Source organism: Podarcis tiliguerta, assembly GCF_965153285.1.
Source record: "Podarcis tiliguerta genome assembly, chromosome: 5".
NCBI lineage: Eukaryota > Metazoa > Chordata > Lepidosauria > Squamata > Lacertidae > Podarcis > Podarcis tiliguerta.
Genome location: NC_139538.1, coordinates 2,915,574 through 2,933,916, shown reverse-complemented (window position 1 = coordinate 2,933,916; position 18,343 = coordinate 2,915,574). Strand labels below are relative to the sequence as shown.

Here is an 18,343-nt window from a genome sequence, read left to right as displayed (position 1 = left end):
ACTTGACCCGAAGGAACTGGTGATAAAATTTGCAAAGGAAAAGGATTTCGAATTGAAACTTTTGAGAAACTTGCATTACAAAACCGCAATCCACAAGCTTATTCAAAATGACCCGCGTGCTAAAACAGTTCCTTTTGCATTTAAGAAAAAACAATCAAATATCATTGCATCATTTGTTTTTGCAATTTAAACTAAATTTAGCGGTTTCAACTTTGGTGCTTTTCCATTTCTTTTCTACAAGACATCTGTTTTTGAAAATGGAAATGAGCAATGGGGTGGGGGTGGAAGGTTGCAAATAGTTAGCCTTGCGTACTGGCATGATTTTGAATACTATGCTCGCAAAACATATCCTGCGTTGTGCAATTTGTCACTTATTAAAGGTAAAGGTTTTCCCAGTAGTGATGTATGGAAGTGAGAGCTGGACCATAAAGAAGGCTGATCGCTGAAGAATGGATGCTTTTGAATTCTGGTGCTGGAGGAGACTCTTGAGAGTCCCATGGACTGCAAGAAGATCAAACCGATCCATTCTGAAGGAAATCAGCCCTGAGTGCTCACTGGAAGGACAGATCCTGAAGCTGAGGCTCTAAGACTTGGCCACCTCATGAGAAGAGAAGACTCCCTGGAAAGACCCTGATGCTGGGAAAGATGGAGGGCACAAGGAGAAGGGGACGACAGAGGATGAGATGGTGGGACAGTGTTCGCGAAGCTACCAGCATGAGTTTGACCAAACTGTGGGAGGCAGTGGAAGACAGGAGTGCCTGGTGTGCTCTGGTCCAGGGCATCACAAAGAGGTGGACACGACTAAACAACTAAACAACAACAACAACAAAGGTAAAGGGACCCCTGACCAATCGTGGACGACTCTGGGGTTGCGGCGCTCATCTCACGGCGCTTATGGGCCGAGGGAGCCGGCGTACAGCTTCCGGCTCATGTGGCCAGCAGGACTAAGCCGCTTCTGGCTAACCAGAGCAGCGCACGGAAACGCCGTTTACCTTCCTGCCACAGCGGTACCTATTTATCTACTTGCACTTTGACGTGATTTTGAACTGCTAGGTTGGCAGGAGCAGGGACCGAGCAACGGGAGCTCACCTTCCGATCGGCAAGTCCTAGGCTCTGTGGTTTAGACCACAGCGCCACCCACTTGTCGCTTATTAAAGGTAAAGGTAAAGGTACCCCTGCCCGTACGGGCCAGTCTTGACAGAGTCTAGGGTTGTGCGCCCATCTCACTCAAGAGGCCGGGGGCCAGCGCTGTCCAGAGACACTTCCGGGTCACGTGGCCAGCATGACGAAGCTGCTCTGACGAGCCAGAGCAGCACACGGAAACGCTGTTTACCTTCCCACCGGAGTGGTATCTATTTATCTACTTGCACTTTGACATGCTTTCGAACTGCTAGGTTGGCAGGAGCAGGGACCGAGCAACGGGAGCTCACCCCATTGCGGGGATTCGAACCACCAACCTTCTGATCGGCAAGTCCTAGGCTCTGTGGTTTAGACCACAGCGCCACCCACTTGTCGTTTATTAGGTGCTAGCAAAGGAAAGGGGATAATCTGGATTTGCAGGACATCCCAGCAGTAAAATTCCAGGCACTGTAGACCAGAGGTGTCCAATTTTTTTTCAAAGAGTGAAGATGCGGGAGGGAGCTCAAAGTTGTTGAGCTTTTTTAGGATTTTACCCCAGGACATATACTGCCACGGGGACCGGATTAAATCGACCAGCGGGCCGGATTAGGCCCCGAAACGGACTCTCTGAATCCGTCTGTCTTTCTCTTCCTTTGACTGTCCTTCTGTCTGCACCTCACAGCTAACAGCTCCACGCAGCTCTTTTCTCTTAAATATCACTCAGCAAGCACACAAATACGGATTAGCATGCCTTATCACACCGCTAAGTAGTCATTGCTATTCTCTGCTGTGTATCCCGTGCACAATCTGACTTAATGAGGAAGCAACAGGCCTGCCAATTAGGAGGTGTTAAGCCAATCAAGGGCAATTAATCTCCCTCACTGACCCACCTTCCTCCAAATCAATTTTTAACTCCTTGCTGAGCAAAGTCTTTATTTTGCTTTTTACGCTGAGTAAGCAGGCGGCAGGATGAAAATAGGTCTCCTGTCGGCAGTGGGAGGGAAGGCGGGCAGAGCTGTGCCCAAGTGTGCCCTACTGATTTTGAATATATTGATATGCAGTCATATGCGCGAACCCACCCACACGCAAGGGGCGCGTACAAATATGCCTTTCCAGGAACGCGTCAGCTTGTCGCTTGCAAAGGTTTGAAATGCAAAATTAAGCGTTTCTCCCACCCTCATCGCTCTAGAGTATTTATTTATTATTTTGCATATTTATAAAGCACAGCAAGAAACGACCGAAGAGGTCCACAAGAAGACAGAACAGGAAAAAATACAAAACTCTCAAAACAGGTAAACTGTTTCTGAAAACTCTAAAGGCAATCCTAGAATTGGAAGGGACCCCAAGAGTCATCTAGTCCAATCTCCTATAATCTATAATCTATAATCAGGAATCTCAGCTCAGGCACCCACGACAGATGGCCATGGTCACCATTTCTGCAGTTCTGTGGTTAATATTCCATAAACGGACAGGCCCGCTCTTTCTAGGGACCCCCCCCCCCCCGACAGGAGAGTCTGGATGGACAAAGGAAAGTCCGTTTTCACGCAGCGCAGGGTTAACCTATGGAACTCTCTGCCTCAGGAGACAGTGATGGCCGCCAGTTTAGATGTCTTTAAAAGAGGATTAGACAGATTTCTGGAGAGGACTCTCGATGGTTTCTGGGTGAGGCAAACAGGGGTCTCCTAAACAAATCTTCACAGCGTCCTTTATCCACGGCAGTTCCCAGGATTATTTAGGGAAGCCATGGTTGCGAATGCAGTGGAATAAGACCGCTCCCCTTCCCCGGGGGCGCGACATTGCCGGAGGACACCCAGGACCTCACAGTGACTTGGGAGTGACCGGGGGGATGCTCCCAGTGGCGCCACGCCCCCCCCCCCGGGTTTAAACACCCCTTGCCGTTTAAACTGCGGCATAGCTGAGAGGCAGCTTCCACTCACCTTCTTGCTGGATCTCCCAGCCCACCCCCCTCTATTCTCTATTTGGCCTTGCTAATTCCCCCCCTAATTTTTAAAGCTGTCTTTTAATCAATTGCTTGATTGTGTTTTCTAGCACATCCTTGTACCTTATCCAAACATTAAACAGTGCTTTCCTAATAATATGGTTCTTAAAGGCCCTATGGACCTTAACCTTATCATACCACAGATATGCAAGCCAACCAAATACATTGTTAAAATCTTCCAGATCCAGAACATCAGTGTTTTCAAGAAGCATCCATTCTTCCAGCCAGCAAAAGGCAGCTGATTCATAATAAAGTTTGAGGTCTGGCAGGGCAAATCCACCTCTTTCTTTAGCATCTGTTAATATCTTGAATTTTATTCGAGGCTTTTTGCCCTGCCAGACAAATTTAGAGATATCTCTCTGCCACTTCTTGAAACAGTCCATTTTATCCAAAATTTGCAATGTTTGGAACAAAAACAGCATCCTTGGCAATACATTCAATCAATTGCTTGATTGATTCAATTGCTTGATTGTGTTTTAATGTACAGTGGTACCTCGGGTTGCAGATGCTTCAGGTTACGCTTTTTCGGGTTGCGCACCGCTCCAAACCCAGAAGTACGAGAACGGGTTACTTCCGGGTTTCGGCACTAGCACATGCCCAGAAGCACTAAATCACGCTTTGCACATGCACAGTAGTGCCGAATCGTGACGCTGCAGGTTGCGAACGCTGCGGGTTGTGAACGTGCCTCCTGCACGGATCACGTTCACAACCCAAGGTTCTACTGTATTTGATATTTGACGTTAGCCACCCTGAGTCCCGTCTTGGCCGGGGAGGGCGGGTATAAATAAAAATCTACTTGCTTACTATGGACTAACGTCAGTCACCTGGTTGTGGTGGCCAGGTAGGAATTTTCCCACTTGGCAAACTGGCACCAGCCATTTGGTTTTCACCCGCCTTGTAGCAATCATCACAACTTTGTAAGGTTAGGCATTGGGTAAGCCATGTTGATGGGAGGGGAGACTGTTGCCTCCGCCTCCCCCTCCTTGTTAAGGGCGTCCTGTTAAAGGGATCCGGGGGCGTGGTTCCTGTCCGAAGTCTGGGCATGGGCTTGGGCCATGGCACGACCCCATCGGGGACCCTGGGGGTGCTCCGATTTGATGTACAGTAGACCCTCGGTTGGCATGGGTGGCACTGTGGGTTAAACCACAGAAACTAGGACCTGCCGAACGGAAAGTCGGCGGTTCGAATCCCTGCGATGGGGTGAGCTCCCATTGCTCAGTCCCTGCTCCTGCCAACCTAGCAGTTCAAAAGCACGTCAGAGTGCAAGTAGATAAATAGGTACCTCTCTGGCGGGAAGGTAAACGGCGTTTCCATGTGCTGCTCTGGTTCGCCAGAAGCGGCTTGGTCATGCTGGCCACATGAGCTGGAGCGCCGCAACCCCAGAGTCGGCCACGACTGGACCTAATGGTCAGGGGTCCCTTTACCTTTACCTAGACCCTTGGGTTATGTTACTCTCGAGTAATGTCAACTTTAGGGATGCGGGTGGCACAGTGGATAAAACCTCAGCACCTAGGACTTGCTGATTGCAAGGTCGGCGGTTCGAATCCCCGCGGCGGGGTGCGCTCCCATCGTTCAGTCCCAGCGCCTGCCAACCTAGCAGTTCGAAAGCACCTCCGGGTGCAAGTAGATAAATAGGGACCGCTTACCAGTGGGAAGGTAAACGGCATTCCGTGTGGTGCGCTGGCTCACCAGATGCAGCTTGTCACGCTGGCCACGTGACCCGGAAGTGTCTGCGGACAGCGCTGGCTCCCGACCTCTAGAGTGAGATGAGCGCACAACCCTAGAGTCTGGCAAGACTGGCCCGAACAGGCAGGGGTACCTTTACCTTTACCTTAATGTCAACTTTGGGCTGCGAAAGCGGCAAACCCAGAAGCACTTTTCCGGGGTTAGCCGCTCGCGCTCGCGCATGCGCAAAAGCGCTCTATCGCGGCACGTGCGTGCGCAGAAGCAGCGCCTCTGGATACGGATTTTTTTGGGTGTGCACGGACCCCCAGAATGAATTTAATTCGTATCCAGAGGATCCACTGAATATCATAGGGCTCCCCCTATCGGTGGTTGACCCTTGAGAGACTTCCTGCAGACGGACAGGAGCGTCCGGATATAGTTTGGCTTCACCCAAATGCTTAAGCCAAACCTCTCACATTTGTAACCAATAAAGTTGTGGCCTAATTCATCCCATTAACCCAACATACTTGTGTCTGTGTGTTTGTTTCTGAGGGGAACTGCAGGGCCCGGGGCCCTACCAAGCAAAAGTGCTTTTACGGTAAGGTGCAGATGGGGCCTAAAATCCCACCCACTTCTTTCTCCTGGAAGATAAGCTACTGTTGTGCTGTTGCCGTAATTCCATTATTTTAGCCCTGTTTTCTCAACGGGAGCTGCTCTGCGACTCTTATCTCAGTCAGATGGAGGAGCAGTGAATATAGACACGGGCCCCGATCCAAAGGGCTGTGGGGCTCCAAGGCACAAACAGGTTTGTTAAATCACCACATGCGCTTGGGGTATCAAGTCGCGTTCTGTGCATGTGTGCCACGTTGCTCCCAGATGGGTTTCCTGGCACTGAAGAGAGTGGGAAAAGAGAGAATTAGAACTGCTTTGAAGATTATAGCTCACCGAGGGCATATCTCATGATACAGGCCTAAACCAGTTCAACAGACCTTTCCTCTCTTCAAGGCACCTACGGGGACTGGAAAGTGGCTTCGGCAGCCTTTGCCAACTGGGTGCCTTCAAGATCTTCTGCACTACAGCTCCCATCAGCCAAGGCCAGCACTTAGGACAGATGAAAAGAAAGAAAGAAATTCAGGACAGATCAAAGAAAGCACTTCTTCACACGGCACAGAGTTCAACTGTGGAACTCCCTGACACAGGAGGCAACGATGGCCACCAAGCTAGACTGATTTAAAAGGATTGGACAAATTCTGCTGAAGGCAGCCCTGTTTAGGGAAACTTTTAATGTTTAATAGGTTATTGTATTTTAATATTCCGTTGGAAGCCGCCCAGAGTGGCTGGAGAAACCCAGCCAGATGGGTGGGATAATAATAATAATAATAATAACAACAACAACGATAATGATGATGATGATGATGATAATAATAATAATAATAATAATAATAATAATAATAATAATTGTTATTATTATTCACGGAGAAGGAGAGGGCTACTGATGGCTCCTAGCCACGAGGGCTCTGCTCCACCTCCACAGTTGGAGGCAGAAATGCTTCTGAATACCAGTTGCTGAAGGGACACGGGTGGCGCTGTGGTCTAAACCACAGAGCCGAGGGCTTGCCGAGCAGAAGTTCGGCGGTTCGAATCCCCGCAGCGGGGTGAGCTCCCATTGCTCGGTCCCTGCTCCTGCCAACCTAGCAGTTCGAAAGCACATCAAAATGCAAGTACAGTGGTACCTCGGGTTAAGTACTTAATTCGTTCTGGAGGTCCGTTCTTAACCTGAAACTGTTCTTAACCTGAAGCACCACTTTAGCTAATGGGGCCTCCTGCTACCGCCGTGCCACCGGAGCACGATTTCTGTTCTCATCCTGAAGCGAAGCTCTTAACACGAGGTACTATTTCTGGGTTAGGAGAGTCTGTAACCTGAAGCGTCTGTAACCTGAAGTGTTTGTAACCTGAAGCGTATGTAACCTGAGGTACCACTGTAGATACATAGGTACCGCTGCGGCGGGAAGGTAAATGGCGTTTCCGTGCACTGCTCTGGTTCTCCAGAAGCGGCTTCATCATGCTGGCCACATGACCCGGAAAAACTGCCTGCGGACAAACACCGGCTCCCTCGGCCAGTAAAGCGAGATGAGCACTGCCACCCCAGAGTTGTTCATGACTGGACTTAATGGTCAGGGGTCCCTTTACCTTTTTAGCAGTTGTTAGAAACCACAGGACGCGGGTGGCGCTGTGGGTTAAAGCCTCAGTGCCTAGGGCTTGCCAATCGAAAGGTCGGCGGTTCGAATCCCCGCGGCGGGGTGCGCTCCCGCTGTTCGGTCCCAGCGCCTGCCAACCTAGCAGTTCGAAAGCACTCTCGGGTGCAAGTAGATAAATAGGGACCGCTTACTAGCGGGAAGGTAAACGGTGTTTCCGTGTGCGGCTCTGGCTCGCCAGAGCAGCGATGTCACGCTGGCCACGTGACCCGGAAGTGTCTTCGGACAGCGCTGGCCCTTGGCCTCTTTGAGTGAGATGGGCGCACAACCCTAGAGTCTGTCAAGACTGGCCCGTACGGGCAGGGGTACCTTTACCTTTACCTTTTTAGAAACCACAGGAGGGGAGAGCTGCTCTTGTGTTCGAATCCTGCTTGCTGGTCTCCCACAGGGCTATCTGGTTGGCCACTGTGAGGCCAGGATTCTGGGCTTTATAAAACCCGCTGACCTGGTCCAGCACACTCTTCTTATGATCTTGTGGGGGTGGGACCTTGTGGCGATGCAGCTCTGCCATTCGTTTCAGCTGCACTCACTCAGCACTCAAACCCCAACAGCAACTAAAGGCTATAGAGATTGCCTGGATTGGACCAACACACTTCACCCTTCGAAGAGATAAAGGCGACAGTTTGCTTTCTAGGATCAAAACAGATAGCTCATCAGCTGGCTCTCACAGAGGCGACAGATAAGCTTTTTATTGGGCTGCTATTAATTGTTTGCACCGCAGTCCGGTGCCAGAAGGGAAACGGGTAGCTGTTGCAGAAGGCAGTGACATTATTAATGCATCTGTTTTTAATGTATTTGATTGCAAATATTTGATTTAGAATACAGTGGATCAGCTGTGGACAAGGTAATGGCAGAGAGAGAGGGAGAGATGTTTCTTTCACAGCCATTGGATCCTTACTGCTAATATGCAAAATCTTGGAATCAACAACAGTGATGCATTTGGCAACGTGCTAACAGGAACCCTGCAGTCACTCTAGGAATTGTCTCTGAGTCTTTTGCAATCTATGTTGATGCACTTATTAATAGGAGCACTTACAGTTTCCCTGGAGCTTAGATAGACTCAGGAACTTCCAGCAGTTTAGAGAAAGGTAGGAATCGCTTTGACATGTGAAGAGGCTCTATGGGTCTCACATGAGTCCACCGTGTGATGCTGCTGCAAAAAAGGCTAATGCGATTCCAGGCTGCTGCAACAGAAATCTAGTGTCCACATCAAGAGAAGTTATGTCGTTGTTGTTTAGTCGTTTAGTGGTGTCCACCTCTTCGTGACCCCATGGACCAGAGCACGCCAGACACTCCTGTCTTCCACTGCCTCCTGCAGCTTGGTCAAACTCATGCTGGTAGCTTCGAGAACACTGTCCCACCATCTCGTCCTCTGTCGTCTCCTTCTCCTTGTGCCCTCCATCTTTCCAGGGAGTCTTCTCTTCTCATGAGGTGGCCAAAGTATTGGAGCCTCAGCTTCAGGATCTGTCCTTCCAGGGAGCACTCAGGGCTGATTTCCTTCAGAATGGAGAGGTTTGATCTTCTTGCAGTCCATGGGACTCTCCAGAGTCTCCTCCAGCACCAGAATTCAAAAGCATTCATTCTTTGGCGATCAGCCTTCCTTATGGTCCAGCTCCCACTTCCATACATCACTAATGGGAAAGCCATAGCTTTAACTATATGATAGGGTTGGTGATATGGTTGGTGCAGTGCAAACGTACCATCGGGCACACCGAACCAGCTCTGCCAAAGTTGTGTTTGGCTTGGAGCAGCAAGAGGTAAGACCTTGTGCTGCATCTAACCACTCCGAAGTAGGGGGTGCAAGGAACTGCCAATTTCAGTTTTCTTCATTTCTGCCGTCTTAAGTTTAGTCCTCCACATTTGCCGTTTGCAAATACTTTATTTAAGTTCCTCGTGAAAATTCACCAGCACTCAAGCGCGAATGTCTCCAAATCAATCAATCTATTACAATCATGGAGCTGGAATTAATCCAATCTATATCTATCTGTTCAATTTTGCCTAACATGCATATTTTTGCAAAGCAATTTCCCTCAATACAAGGCATTTTTTGCTTGCGCGTTCACTTATAACTGCATTATTATGCACACGTTCACCTTATGCACACATCTGCATTATTATGATTTCTTTGCACATTTCTCAACCGGAGAACTGCATTGCAAAATTTGGAGAAATGCTAATTTCGAAGGATGGATGCGTTTCATCCCACATATTGCTTTTGGAAACTGCCAGTTAGGTGGTGGGGTCATGGCTCTGCCTTCAACTATAAACTGAACTGAATTTCTCCCTCATTCCTAAACTGATCTTAATTCCCACCCCCCACCCTGTTTTAAGTCTGTGTTGATAAAAACACACCTTTTCCTGGGTACTCCCCATACGAATGCAGTGAGGGGATTAAGAAGTCACAACTAAAATTTCAGCTTGAGCTTGAACTCCCTGGGTGGCGCCTGCCAAATCGCCGTCTCCCTGGTCTCCATCTCCCACGATGAGGAAAACAGCCCCTAATAGGTTGATTAATCTACTGATTGGATAGATTAAATCTTGCCGCCTAATTATTTCTCAAATGAAAAACCGAAGACTGAGGTTCAGATTGTACGATTTCTCTAGACCTCACAGGGAGTTCAGGGCTGAGGAAAGGACATCGCTTTCTGGAGAAAATGCAGAAGATGTGTTTTGCCTGCGGACGTGGATGGACAGGTAGTTGTTTTGGGCTTCATGAAAGTTTTGCATGAGCCATAAGTCATGGGAACATAAGAAATGCCCTGTAGCTGGATCAAGGCCCATGCTCATCTAAGCCTCTTCTCGTTACCGCCCCCTAAATCTGTTCTGGGGGAGGGGCTTCTTCAATCCTCCAGAGCAGATTGGGGGCATTGTGGGGTGTGAGTGGGGAGGGAGGAGGGAATCCTCTTACACAAGTGCTAATCCTTGCACTTTTACACTAAGTTAGTTGAAGATTCATCGTCTGAGTCAACACAACACATATGAAATAGAACCAAAACCCACTGCTCCATTTGCAGAGTGTTTGAGGATGGGACATTTGCAGGGAAACCAAAATGCTTGTTTACAAAGCTATTGTACTACCAACCTTACTGTATGCTTGTGAAACGTGGACCGCTTATAAATGCCATCTCCGACTCCTTGAAAGTATCCATCAATGGTGTCTCCAAAATTTTTACACAACACTTGGGAAGACAAGCGAACTAATACCAGTGTACTGGAAGAAGCAAATATCACCAGTGTTGAAGCAATGATTCTTCAACATCAACTTCGTTGGACTGGTCATGTTGTGTGGATGCCTGATGATCGTCTTCCAAAGCAACCACTCTATTCTGAACTTAAAAATGGAAAGCGTAATGCTGGTGGTCAACAAAAGAGCTTTAAAGACTGTCTCAAGGCAAATCTTTACAAATGTAGTATAAACATTGACAACTGGGAAACACTGGCCTGCAAGCGCTCCAGTTGGAGAACAGCCTTTACCAAAGGTGTTGTGGGCATTGAAGACGCTCGAACTCAGGACACAAGGGAGAAACGTGCTAAGAGGAAGGCACGCTTGGCAAATCTACACTGTGATCATCTCTCACCCAGAAACCAATGTCCCCACTGGAAGGATGTGTGGATCCAGAATTGGCCTCCACAGTCACTTAGGGACTCATTGTTAAAACCGTGTTTATGGAAGACAATCTTACTTGGCTACGAGGGATCGCAGAAGGAGGAGGAGGTTCCCTAGTGAGTTAGCTTTTTTCCTAAGCTTGGATCTGAGGGGTGGGGGTTGTCAGAAGGGAGACTGGGGTTCATATTACTTCCCAGATGCTCCAAACTCCTCAATAGCACGACATGATCCCAGAATCATAGATCTGGAAGGGAGCCCAAGGGTTATTTAGTTCAGCTCCCTGAATCCAGCACTGCAGAGTTGGCATTGAGGAGGGGGGCTGGGATAGATGACCTCTGGGAACATTTCCAATTCTGTGGTTCTGGAGCCATCACAGACTTGTAGGGAGGAGTGTTGGCAAAATAATGGTCCTCGTGCAACATTATTAATTGCACGGGCCTCGTGCAACACCATTTACCAATATTACTGTTAACAAGCTGTGCTATCATAATGATTAAGGCCTTAAATGATAATTTTAGGTTATATGTTAGTGACTAAGTTTTAATTTATATCTTTTTTAACTGTTGCTATATCTGTAGTGTCCCTGTTATACCTAATTGCAAATTCAAATCTATCCCTATTGTGTTTTATGACTTCCTTGATATTGTATGTGGGCTGGAAGAAGAAGAAGAAGAAGAGTTTGGATTTGATATCCCGCCTTTCACTCCCTTTAAGGAGTCTCAAAGCGGCTAACATTCTCCTTTCCCTTCCTCCCCCACAACAAACACTCTGTGAGGTGAGTGGGGCTGAGAGACTGTGACTGGCCCAAGGTCACCCAGCAGCTGCATGTGGAGGAGCGGAGACGCGAACCCGGTTACCCAGATTACGTGACTACCGCTCTTAACCACTACACCACACTGGCTCTGTGTCCGAAATAATAAAATTCAGTTCAATATTACTGTTATATCTGTTTTGCAAGCAATACAAGAGCAAACAGTGATAAACGCTGAATTAGGGCACAGCTCCTTCTGCAGTCCTGTGCAGCTGTACTGAGTAGGCAGGTTGAAAAGAAAGCAGACAGATGGCCTTGATAGGAAATGGGGACTACAACAGTGGCCCTCAATATTTATATAGTCGTTTACAGTTATAGACCGCTCTCCGCTGTGTATTTTCAATCCCAGAGCAACGAAGAAAGTGAGGAAAAAACAACAGGAAGACAATGACCAGCAAAAGTAATTCAAACAAGAAAAACAATAGAATTAAAAAGAAAAGAGCAATATGCAATAATCACAAAAACGCATGAACAGGTCCTATAAACAACAAATTAACTCTTCTGCCCTAAGGTTGACAAGCAAAACTATGAGAAAAATTAAGATTCCCAGTTTTGCCAACTTCCTAGGATATAAAACCAAGCCCAGGACAATCCAATTGGATTAAACGGCCAACCGTCTTCTTAGCAACGGTTACCACCCTGACAACAACAGAATAAAACTTCCTTCCTCTTCTCACCCATCCACCTCTTACATAACCTGCCACGAATGCCTTGAAACCGCCTCTTCAAGGAAATCTCTTTCTAGTAAAATACCAGTCCTCTCAACCCACCTAGCTGCAACCAAAAGCAGCAGGCAGTGTCTTATTTTCCTTCTACAGGGGATCAACCCATCACGACACAGCTAATAGTGGGGAGGAAATCCAAAGGGCATCTCGCAATTGAATATGGCGGCTAATTTGGTGCTCGCTTTTGTGCCAGAGGCAATTTTTTACTTCTGTAGTGCAGCGGAGGGGCCCGGGAGCAAATAATTCACTTTCTGCTTGGCATGGAGGCTCAAGCCTTGACTTCTAAAATCCGAGCTCATATCTAGTACACTGCGCCAAGCCGGTCTGCCAAGCGCTGCCCCTAGCTGCCTAAGTTGGGCGAGGATCATCATCATCAAACCTTTTATTGGCATCACATATATACATCCAAAACAAATCAATACAGAATTCCCACTTCCCCAGTGGCACAAAACATTTGCTAAAAGAAAGGAGGCAGAGCAGTCTATCGTCACATCTCTTGGTCTCCAGAGAGATCAGGTGTCTGCAGTGTATTTCAACGACAAAAAAACCAAACAGAGATATTTAGCCACTAACTTGTTGAGCTCCTGATCATTCCCCAGCAATAGAAAATGTATGATCTCCGACTCTGGTTTCCATTTGGGGATACAGAGTTGATTCAAAAATTGCTAGCGGAGATCAGCATATAGTTTACAATTAAGAACCAGATGTGTAAGGGTTTCCACCAGGTGGTCTTCACATGGGCAAGTTCTTTCTCCTTCCACCCTGCCTGAGAACCTTCCCCAAAGGAGGTTGGATGGATTTGAATTAAACCGGGCCAGGATCAATGCGATGCATCCTTCGTGATTCAAAGGGCTAAGGAGGCGAGACATATTCCCAGCGGGCTTTCATCCCTGCCAGTTCTGTCCATTCCACCCATCATTTTGTGGTTCCTGCATGTCAGGGGGTGCCTTCTGACTCTACAATTTTATGATTCTATCATCAAGCATAAAGCTTCCTGCCAGTGTGGACGACCTTGTTCTAGAGCAGGTACTTCATACCTTCCTTGAGTGTTTTGGCCTTGCTGGGACATATCATGAAACTCCAATAATTCCTCTTGATTGCTAGGACGGAGGGCAGAGAGGCACGTATGAGCATGTGTAGAAACTAATCTCTTGGGCAAAGGTGAAATTTACATTTGTGGCTCCACCCACTTCTAGTTTTGGCTCCGCCCACCACTAGCAGGCAGAAATCATGGGATCCCGAGGTCTGTATATGGTTACCAGAACTTTTCCAATGAATCCGGGGAAACTGGGCAACGGCTGTCCGCCCGCAACTCCCGAGCCTCCCCTGATCTGTCCAAACAAAGGGGGAAGGGGGCAGGAGATCGGGGGAGGCTTGGGAATCATGGGCGTGTGGCGTGCCATAGCCTAGTTTTTTTAAAAAACTGCGCATTTATGTTTCACAGGGTGTGAAAGAACTGCTTTGCACCTTGCCCGGCAGAAAAACCTCACACAAGACACATCATATGGGGACTTCCGAAGAGGAAAAAAGGCAGGCGCCATGGCAGCGAGCAGCTCCTGAAGCCAGCCAGACAGTGGCGTAGCGTGGGTTGTCAGCACCCGGGGCAAGGCAAGTAATTTGCGCCCCCTAACCCATGGATTTGCGCCCCCTAACCTGTGGATTTGCGCCCCCTAACCCTAACCGCCAGATGTTGCGCCCGGTGCGGCCGGCCCCCCCTGCACCCCCCACGCTACGCCACTGCAGCCAGAGCCAACTGCGCTTCCAGGCTGGCTCCGGGCTGCTGAGGCTGCCGCTGCCATGTTTCCTAGGAACGGATTTGCAAATCTGGGGACGTCTGGTAACCCTAGGTCAGTACCCACCCAGACAGTGGAATTCCGCAGGTTCCTTAACTGGACCTTCGTCCAAATTTGCATCTTTTGCCAGGAATCAAAAACCATTTCTTGACAATCACCTTTTAACATGCAGTGCCAGCTTTCATTGCCTCAAGTTTTAAGACGCAATATCTTTAATCCATGCTGCTCTCGGGCTGTTGTTTCACCCTTAAGTGTTAATTGCATTATTGTTCACCAGAGGTTTTAAAACAGAAATTTGCATGGCCATCTGTAAGGGATTATTCAGTACAGTGGTACCTTAGTTCTCAAACTTAATCCGTTCCGGAATTCCGTTCCAAAACCAAAGCGTTCCAAAACCAAGGTGCGCTTTCCCATAGGAAGTAATGCAAAATGGATTAATCCGTTCCAGACTTTTAAAAACAACCCCTAAAACAGCAACTTAACATGAATTTTGCTATCTAATGAGACCATTGATCCATAAAATGAAAGCAACAAACAATGTACTGTGGTCACACAATCAATCAATCAATCAGTAGCTGAACCGGGTTTCACACAGTCACAAAAACAAAAAGAAAGAGCCACAAAAATGCAAAATAAATAGCAAAAACAGACAGATCTCAGCGTAACACTCAAAATGGAATTGTGGCACTCAAATCGGAAGCGTAACACTTAAAACGGAGCACGTTCGGCTTCTGAAAAAAGTTTGCAAACCAGAACACTTACTTCTGCGTTTGCAGTGTTAGTTGTTTGAGTACCAAGGCGTTTGAGAATAAAGGTACCGCTGTAGTTTGCTTTGGACTGGCCTAGATGATGCTTTGGGTCCCTCCCAACTCTACAGTCATTTATGTTTCTTTGATACTACTTCCAGAAATGCTTTGCTGGACATCAGTGGGCCAGTGGTCTGGGGTTGCAGATGTGAACCTATTTCTGCATCATGGTCCAAGGGCCACCCAAACAGCATGTAAAGGTGTGTTTGAGTCACCGAGAATAAGTCCTATTCCCCTTTATGCTGGCTGCAACCTATCGGAGTAAAAGGAAGTGAGGAAAGCCAGTTCTTGACAATCACCTAGGATTGTCAAGGGCTCCTAGGATCCATCTGGGAGAAAGCACTCAGGAAGAACACCAAACAGTTCTTCTTCTGTGTGCTCCAAAGCTAAGCATTTCTGGACACTGGAAGCACCAGGTGCTTCAGTTTTCAGAGAATGGTGGGCAACTTCTGCTAAGTATTAAGGTTGCCACACTGGGTGACACCTGGCTTGAGAGCAGTACATGTGAAAAGGATCTAGGAGTCTTGGTGGACCACAAACTTGACATGAGCCAACAGTGTGGCGCAGCAGCTAAAAAAGCCAATGCAATTCTCAATAGGAGTATAGCATCTAGATCAAGGGAAGTAATAGTGCCACTGTATTCTGCTCTGGTCAGACCTCACCTGGAGTACTGTGTCCAGTTCTGGGCACCACAGTTCAAGAAGGACACTGACAAACTGGAACGTGTCCAGAGGAGGGCAACCAAAATGGTCAAAGGCCTGGAAACGATGCCTTATGAGGAACGGCTAAGGGAGCTGGGCATGTTTAGCCTGGAGAAGAGGAGGTGAAGGGGTGATATGATAGCCATGCTCAAATATATAAAAGGATGTCACATAGAGGAGGGAGAAAGGTTGTTTTCTGCTGCTCCAGAGAAGCGGACACGGAGCAATGGATCCAAACTACAAGAAAGAAGATTCCACCTAAACATGAGGAAGAACTTCCTGACAGTAAGAGCTGTTTGACAGTGGAATTTGCTGCCAAGGAGTGTGGTGGAGTCTCCTTCTTTGGAGGTCTTTAAGCAGAGGCTTGACAACCATATGTCAGGAGTGCTCTGATGGTGTTTCCTGCTTGGCAGGGGGTTGGACTCGATGGCCCTTGTGGTCTCTTCCAACTCTATGATTCTATGATTCTATTCTAAGAAGCTACTGGAGCATGCCAAATGATTTGCCTGAGTATGTTGCACAGAAAACAGGTCTTGCTGAAGGGCAGCGCAGCGAGAACTGTGCTAATTGTCGGCGATGCATTCCTCGTTGTTAACGTTGTGTAATTACAGAATTCCTGCATAAACCCAAAAGGATATGTAACCTTAGCAGAGGCGTGGCCGTCAGAGGGAGTGGCTGAGCCTCTCGCGAAGGAATCACTTCTATTGATTACCGTATTTGCCCGAATATAAGCCGCACCCGAACATAAGCCACACCTTTAAAATTCAAGGAGGGGAGGGGAAGGGGGGGAAAGGCAATACCTGAATATAAGCCAGTCCTTTAAAATTCCACAGGCGCTCACACCCTTTCTGTTTTACCGTATGTCTGTTTCAGCAGCGATATCGTCACAGCCGATTTTTGCAAGGTCGCGAATTTAAGCCGCACTTTAACTCACTTTTCACGTTCAGAATTTGGAAAAAAACGTGAGGCTTATACTCAGGCCAATACGGTATGTGACATGGTTTAGGAAAACAGTTCCCAAAGTGGTCTGTACCATCCACTAGGCAGAGGGATATCCTAGGGGTGTGCTAAGACAAGGAGGCAGCCGTGGAGGGGAGGGTGCTGAAGGTGTAAATAAAAAACACTATTCTTCCTCATTTATTAGTAGCGCTATCAGTAGTTTTCTGACCTTAATACCTGGGCAAGTTCATACAGGGTGAAGTGGAAACCTGAGTTTGAAAAATGAGGAGCAGCTCATGGAATAGACTATTTGAACTTATATGTTTAAATAACCCCCCCCCCCAATTATATATTTTTAGTTTTTCTCCATTCCTCTCCTTTACTAAATTTGCAAATAATAATTCATGAAAAGTAAGAATACTCAGAGCAGACCATTATTATACTCAGTGCTGGATTTACGTATAAGCTAAACCAGCTATAGCTTAGGGCCCCACTCTCTTGGGGGCCCCCCCAAAAAATAAAGGAAACAACCTGGATGTACATTTCCAAAATATAAGATAAAAATAAATAAAAATAAATCCTACATACCTATGAGGTCTGAGGTCCATAAATTACCATATAGCATATATACAATACTAACAATAGTGACAATTTGTTTTTGACAAAGAACAGCTGGACATATAAAGGGCCCCATGACCTTCAGGAGCTGAGGGCCTCATCAAACCTAAATCCGGCCCTGATTATACGATGCTTCAAATGGGTGCATCTAAGTGGCTGACTGCAACATCCATATGTAAAATACAAAGTAGGTTCAGCTCATGTTATAAATCTCGATAGCAAGAAGAATCTAAACACCGCTCTGTTCCGCTAAGAATAATGTGCGGACACAGTTAAGCCTTCATCAAGAAAGGTTTGGGAAGAAAATAAAAGGGTTTGCAGAAGGCAACCAAATGTATAGAGTTATGGAGCCTGTCTTCTCTGCACAAGGATGTGAGTAAGCGATTGGTCTCACAGCTTCTAAGAACTCGTTCCTAGAGATCGCCTGCCATTTTACCATCTGTTGATCCTCGTGGGCATTGTTGACTGAGATCCTTTCCATACTTGCGTCAAATAAAAAATGTTGTGTGTTTCTCATTCTGTATCAAAGCGCGGGGTTTCAGTTTAGCAGAAACTGTTGATCACAGGCTTACCTTGCCTTGGTGAGGCTGCTACAGTCGCATCTTCGAAGGTGCCTCCTTGCCTCTGTTGACTCCGGTTCAACCACTTTCTACTCCGAAGTCACCACTCTGGTTTCCACACATTTGCCAGCTTTTCCAACGCCTGCCGGCTCTTTTCCTGTCTCTGAACTTGGGCAAGCTCCCAGTACCATATTGAATCTAGTCAAGTAGGGGCGTGTCCCCGAGACACCTCATGCTTGCCTAAACAGCCAAGGTTGTGTCCTGGTGGAGCACAGCAAGCTGCCAAGTCTCCCCGGTTGAAAGCGCAAAAGCTTTTGGGCCGCCTGATTTCAGTCAACAGCGAGAAGGTGCCTTTCCAGTTCACCAAAGGCAGGTTTGGAGAGACACGCCCCAAGATGTGAGCAGGTGATTGAAAGGCAAGCAGCTCACTCTAGGAACCAGCCTCTTGGAAGGATGAAACCAAATGAGACAGGAGTCATAAGATGAATGCTTGGCCAATGGAATCTGCAGAGGTTCAGGACTTTGAGGCTCTTCTCATTCTAAAGGAACAGTGCATGCCTTGCGGTTTAATCTCGGGACTAAGGAGAGAGGCAGGGGAGGATGGATAATTAAAATGAGCAATTTGCATTTTGTTTAAGGTGAGAAAGGGATGCTTCTCTTATGTGGAGCCAACTATGAGTCCAGATGATCAAAGGCGGTACCCATGATACGATAAAATTAAAAAATAATCTTACAAGCCACCCCA

At 47.4% G+C, this 18,343-nt stretch overlaps 1 protein-coding gene across 1 annotated transcript in view; it reads right to left on the bottom strand.

Moving 5' to 3' along the window:
- BCL6 (BCL6 transcription repressor) overlaps positions 1–17,947 on the bottom strand; it is a 73,010-nt gene extending 55,063 nt beyond the window's left edge. The window contains exon 1 of the mRNA XM_083442114.1: positions 17,611–17,947. The gene's annotated coding sequence lies outside the window, so the exon portion shown is untranslated. The remainder of the gene's footprint in view (positions 1–17,610) is intronic.
- Between the last annotated feature and the right edge of the window lie 396 nt (positions 17,948–18,343).